Source organism: Carlito syrichta, unplaced genomic scaffold (genome assembly GCF_000164805.1).
Source record: "Carlito syrichta isolate Samal-C Ts95f unplaced genomic scaffold, Tarsius_syrichta-2.0.1 Scaffold302582, whole genome shotgun sequence".
Lineage (NCBI taxonomy): Eukaryota > Metazoa > Chordata > Mammalia > Primates > Tarsiidae > Carlito > Carlito syrichta.
The window spans coordinates 162,105-168,204 of record NW_007246678.1 but is presented as its reverse complement, the minus strand read 5'-3'; positions in this window follow the sequence as shown (position 1 = coordinate 168,204).

Here is a 6,100-nt window from a genome sequence, read left to right as displayed (position 1 = left end):
ATTACAAATATGAAAAGAAGCAGGAAATTGAAGATTAAAGATAAGAAAATTAGAAAATTAATCTAGAAGATGTAATGGTAGGAGTTCTAATAAGAGACGACAGAGAATGCAGAGGAGAAAAAATCATTAGCAAAATAATTCAAGAACATTTTCTGGAGCTGAAAGAGTTGAAGTTTCAGACTGAAAGAGTCCACTCAGTGACCAGTATAATAAGCAAAATTAGATGCACATACAACAAAACACAGCAATATGAAACTCCTGGTCATTAGGTACACAGAGAGGCTCCTATGAGAAAGAAAAAAAATGTCACATACACACAGGAAGAAAAATAAGAATAGCCACAGACTTCTGAATATTTATTCAGAAAGTTATGTGACAATGGAGAAATGTCTTCAAAATTCTGAAAGAAAATGATTTTATTTATTTTAATTTCTTATTTTATTTTATTATAGAGAGGTGGGCTACAAGTCAGGATTAAGCTGCATGCAGGTGAAGTTTGGGCTTCCAGCTGGCCTTCACTCCCCCTAGAAGTGGATCAGGTACCCTTTGTGTTCTTTCAGTTTTTACTTATTTATTTTTGCTTGAAAATGTCTTTATTTCACTTTTCCTTTTTTATTATTATACAAATGTGGGTTACAAGTCGAGATGAACTACATAAGTAGGCTGCATGCAGGTGAAGTCTGGGCTTCTAACAGGCCCTCACTCCCCCTCATAGTTGAACAGGTATCTTTTGTGATGTCACACGTCCTCCACCCTCTTCCCTCCCTCCCTTGCCTAACAGTGTCCAGGGGCTGCTGATCCCAGGCTCGGTGGCTCAGCCTGTAATCCCGCGCCTTTGGGAGGCTGAGGTGAGTGGATTGCCTGAGCCCGGGGGTTCGAGACCCGCCTGGGCAACTTGGCGAGACTTCATCTATAGTTCCAGCTACTTGGAAGGCTAAGGCAGAAGGATCGCCGGAACCCAGCAAGTCGAGGCTTCAGTGGCCGGGAGCGGCCACTGCACTCCACTCTGGGTGACAGTGAGACTCCAACTCAATAAATAAATAAATAAATAAATAAATAAATAAATAATGTGCTCTTGTATCTATTGTTCAGGGCCCACTTATGAGTGAGAACATGCTGTATTCGGTTCTTTGTTTCTGTGATAGTTCGCCTAGTATAATGGTCCCAAACTCCACCCAATTTGCTGCAAAGTCCATGATTTTGTTCTTCTTTGTAGCTACATAATACTCTATCATGTATATGTACTACATTTTCTTTATCCAGTCTACTTTTGACAGACAGATTCTATGTTTTTGCTATTGTGAATACTGTAGTTATAAACATGCCTGTTCTGGTGTCTTTTTTTGTAGAAGGATTTATGTTTCTCCAGGTATATTCCCAGGAGAAGAATTGTTAGATCATATGGAAGATCCACATTTTTAGCTCTTTTTGGAATCGCCACGCTGCTTTCCATAGAGGTTGAACTAGCTTGCACTTCCATCAACAGTGTAGAAGTGTTCCCTTTTCTCTGCGCCCGTGCTAGTGTCTGTTGTTTTTTTATTTATTGATGATGGCCATCCTTACTGAAGCTAGATGGAGTTCATTCTGGTTTTGCTGTACATTTTTCTGATGATTAGTGTGACTGAGCATTTTTTTCATGTATATGTTGTCTGTTTGTATCTTTTGAAATGTGTCTATTCATCTCCTTTGCCTACTTTTGAATAGGGTTGTTTGTTTTGTTTTCCTTTCAGCTCTTTTGAGTTCCTTATAGATCCTGGACGTTAGGCCTTTGTCAGCTACATAGTTAGCAAATATTTTTTACCATTCTGTGGGTTGTCGCCCCACTTTCTTGATGGTTTCTTTTGTTATGCAAAAACTTTTCAGTTTGATGAAGTCCCACTTGTCTATCTTAATTTTTATGGTATTTGCTTTTGGGTATTTGATCAATAAATGGTTGCCTACTTCGATATGCATAACTGAGGAAAATTATGTTAAACACAAAATTCTATACCAAGTCAAATCATGAATCAAGTGTAGAATAAAAATATTTTTCATACATTCAAGATCTTAACATTTTTACTTCCCGTGCACCCTTTCTCAGAAAGTTACTGAAGGATGCTGTCTACTAAAACCAAGGAAAGAAACCAACAAAAAGAAGACAAAAGGGAACACAGAAAACAAATACAGAAAAAGGTGAAGTGAATCCCCAGAATTATTTTGAAGAGTTGTTGTAAGAGAAGATCTGTGAATCAGATATAGAGGACAAACATCCCAGGCTTGAGCAAATCACAAGATTCTGAAAGAAATTTATTTGAGAAGAAATCGAGAGTTTAACAAATAAGTCTGATTATCTTGAAGGAAGATTTAATCAACTGGTAGTGTTTGGGATTTGAAATTCTCTAAAAAGCAAGCAAACAAAAGATAAAAGGGGAAAAGAGAAGTGATCATAGTTTACTACATGACTCAGCTGTAAATAACACTTATATGGACTATATCATTTAAACATTGCATATGAATCAAACCAAAATTATGAATAATTCACATTGGGAGAGTGTGGAGGTGGGAAGGATGCTCCTGTGTACCGAGAGTGGGCAAAGGAAAAAAAAGGCTACATTTTTATCTTCTGTGTTGGGAAGTCAATAAAAAATTCTTAAAACTGAAGAAATAAGATGTAAAATCAAGCATGTTACTTAGAGATATGGGGGTCAAAAGCAAGAGAATCAACTTTTTAAAAGTTTAAAGAGATTATCTCTGAGGCATGGAAAGCAAAGAAAGGCTGTTTTTAAGCCTTGTGGAGCCACTGGGTTCCTTAAAAGATCTTTAAGTATTAATTTTTAAATTTTGAAGTAAACTTTTGGTTAAAGTATTACATAAGCAGAGAAAACTATACAAATTTTAAGTTCTAAGTGAACATACCATACAACAGCACCCAAATCGAGAAATAAAACTTCACCAGTACCCAGAAAAGTACCTGTATGGTCCTTCCTAGTCATCAACATCCCACTAAAGACAGCCAGTATTCTGACTTGTGACATAAATCTAGACCCCCTGCTTTTGGAATTTGTATAAACAAAATTATATATATTATAAGAATATATATAAGAATATATATAAGAATATATATAAGAATATATATGTGTGTATATATATTTGTATAAGTGAAATCATTTTTTTTTTTGCGTATAGCATCATTTGTTAACATGTTTGTGAGATTCATCTAAGTTGTGTGTAACAAGTCTTACAGTACTTCTGTGCAATATTCCACTTAATGAAAACACTGCCATTTATTTCTCTGTTCTCCTGTTGATGATCCTGTGGGTTATTTCCAGTTTGAGCACTCTTATACATGTGTGTATGCATAATTTTGATGAAAGTAAAAATTATAATGTAACAACACAGATAATGCATTTGGTATAAAAAATATTTATATATATATATGGTGTATATATATACACCATAACTGCAACTGTTAATAAATTTATTCAACAACATCAGTTTTAGCATCTACTATGTGCCAGACATTGTCCTAGATACTGAGTTTCAATGGTGAAGACAATTATGGCCTCTGAATTTCAGGGACTTAGAGTGGGTAGGGGAGGCAGGGAGACAGTGAGAGAGAGAGAGAGAGAGAGAGAGAGAGCAAGCCAATAATTACGTGTCTGATAACTTTTTTTTTTTTTGAGTTGGAGTCTCACTCTGTCGCCCAGACCGGAGTGCAGTGGCCATAACTTTTGAAGTAGAGTTGCAGTTATCTACAATAACTTTCTGACATCAATGTTGAGACTTGAAAGAAGAGAAGGGGTTAACTGGGTGAAAGGGCAGGGAGGGAAACAGAAAGATCATGCCAAGAAGTAGATACAGAACATACAAAAGGCCCAAGAAGGGAAAGAGCATAGTGTGTACCAAAAAGTGAGGCAAGGCCGCTGTGCCTGGAACACGCAGAATGGGGAGGAGGAGTACACTGCAGGCTTCAGCTGTGTCCATGCCAGGCACAACTGAGCAAGCTGAGACTGAGAAGAACCCAGTGGGTTTAGGACCCTGAGGTCATTGGCGACCTTAACAAGAGCAATTTCAGTGGCTTGGCAAGAGCAGGACCCAGACTAGGATGGGTTAGGAAAGAGCAGAAGGTAAGGACATGAATATACAAATCTGTGAGCCGGGCTCGGTGGCTCAGCCTATAATCCTGCGCCTTTGGGAGGCTGAGGTTAGTGGATTGCCTGAGCCCGCGGGTTCGAGACCCGCCTGGGCAGCGAGACCTCATCTCTACAATAAATCAAAAAATCAGCCGGGCTGGTAGCTCATGCCTGTAATTCCGGCTACTCGGAAGGCTGAGGCGGATGGATCGCTGGAGCCCACTGGCCACTGCACAGTCTGGGCGACAGAGTGAGACTCCAACTCAAAAAAACAAAAAAATAAAAATCTGTGGAAGAAAATACATGAAATTATAAAGTTGGATATTAAGTTAGGATGAGATTATGTATGTCTTTTTTCCCAAACTTTTTTAATATATATATATATATATATATGCACAATATGCATATATTTTTTAAAAATCAAACTAACATATCCACATTAAATAAAATTTGTGTGAAGGTCAAATGGTATTTTTAAGGAGAAGATTACATACCAATTTTTTTCTGGATTATATTCATATCCTACATTGTAAAAATGAATATATCAGAGACACATTGTTTTCACAGTATTGCAAAAACACTGGTAGATGTAGGGATAATAAAGAATGTAGAACCCAAGGAGTCCTCACTGCTAAGCCCACACACACACACACACGCACATTTTTAATATAAAACACATGGTTTGGTGAGGTCAGTCAGTCTGATGATTTAACTGGCCCAGAAGCAGAGAGAGCGAAGCATCTTCAAGTGCCTTCGTGCCCCAGGATGGAAATGAAATGGAGCTGACTGCCACAAAGAGAGGTTCAGGTTTATGAAAATGGCTTCCTTTTCCAGGGAATGCATACCTTGGCCAGAAATGTTCTTTACATATTTATTTATTCTAAAGACTATATTGAAAAGATGAAAGGTTTTATTTTATTTGAAAAGCCAAAGCATAAGTCATCATAATCCAAGTAATAAGCAATTTTTCCAGAAAGATTATTCTCCCCTTCATGAATTCTCATATCACTTAACACCACTTTTCTTGTGGCCCTTAATGCTTTCTTTGTTCTGTGTATATGTCCTGCCTCTTTTGATTTAATAACTCGTCTCTAATTTTCTTCAGCATCAAACCTAGAAAAGTAACTTGATAAGTTCTAATACATCTATTCACACATACATTCATCCAACATGGCAATAGATGAGGAATATAAACATTTATTTTTTTACAATCGTGTTTGTTTTTCCTCTTCAAACTTGCCTTGGTTTTCAATGTCTTTTTATTTTTATTTTTGGCAGAAATCTAACACAGCCAGTATTGCATAAAACTTTGGTCTGAGGTCCTTGGAGTAATGAATAATAGTTTTGCCCACCCAGAATATTGGCTCAAGATTTGAAGTAACTACTTATATTACATTCATTTTCTGGACTAGTTTCATCAACAGCAGCTATGCCTTATAATTAACATGATAATTATAATAGCATAAGCCTCTGTAATTAATTTCACTCATGCACCCTATTCCCAAGAAACAGTGACTCATTATCCTTAATTTGCAAAACACACTCTATTTTTTAAATTTTATATTTAACAATGAGATATAAAAATTAATTTATTCAAGGTCTTATGAAAGCAGAATTCCTGAGATGGGATTAGAACACAATTACTATGTCCAAGGTCTTAGTGATATGTCACAGCCACTGTTCTAATAGTCAGTCATTCATTCGTCCACCGTTTACCCGTCCATTCGTCTGTACATCCATCCATCCATCCATCCATCCATCCATCCATCCATCCATCCATCCTTCCATCCATTTATTCATTCAGTATAACTTTATCATACTAGGCACTATGTTAAACTCAGTAGAGACAGAATTAATGTTCATGCTTTCCAGAGCTCAGTTTCATTGACAAATACAAGAGAACAAGAAGTTGAAAGAGAGAGGGGGGTGGGGGGGCTGGGCTCTGTGGTTCATGCCTATGGCACTTTGGGAAGCTAAGGCCGGTGGAT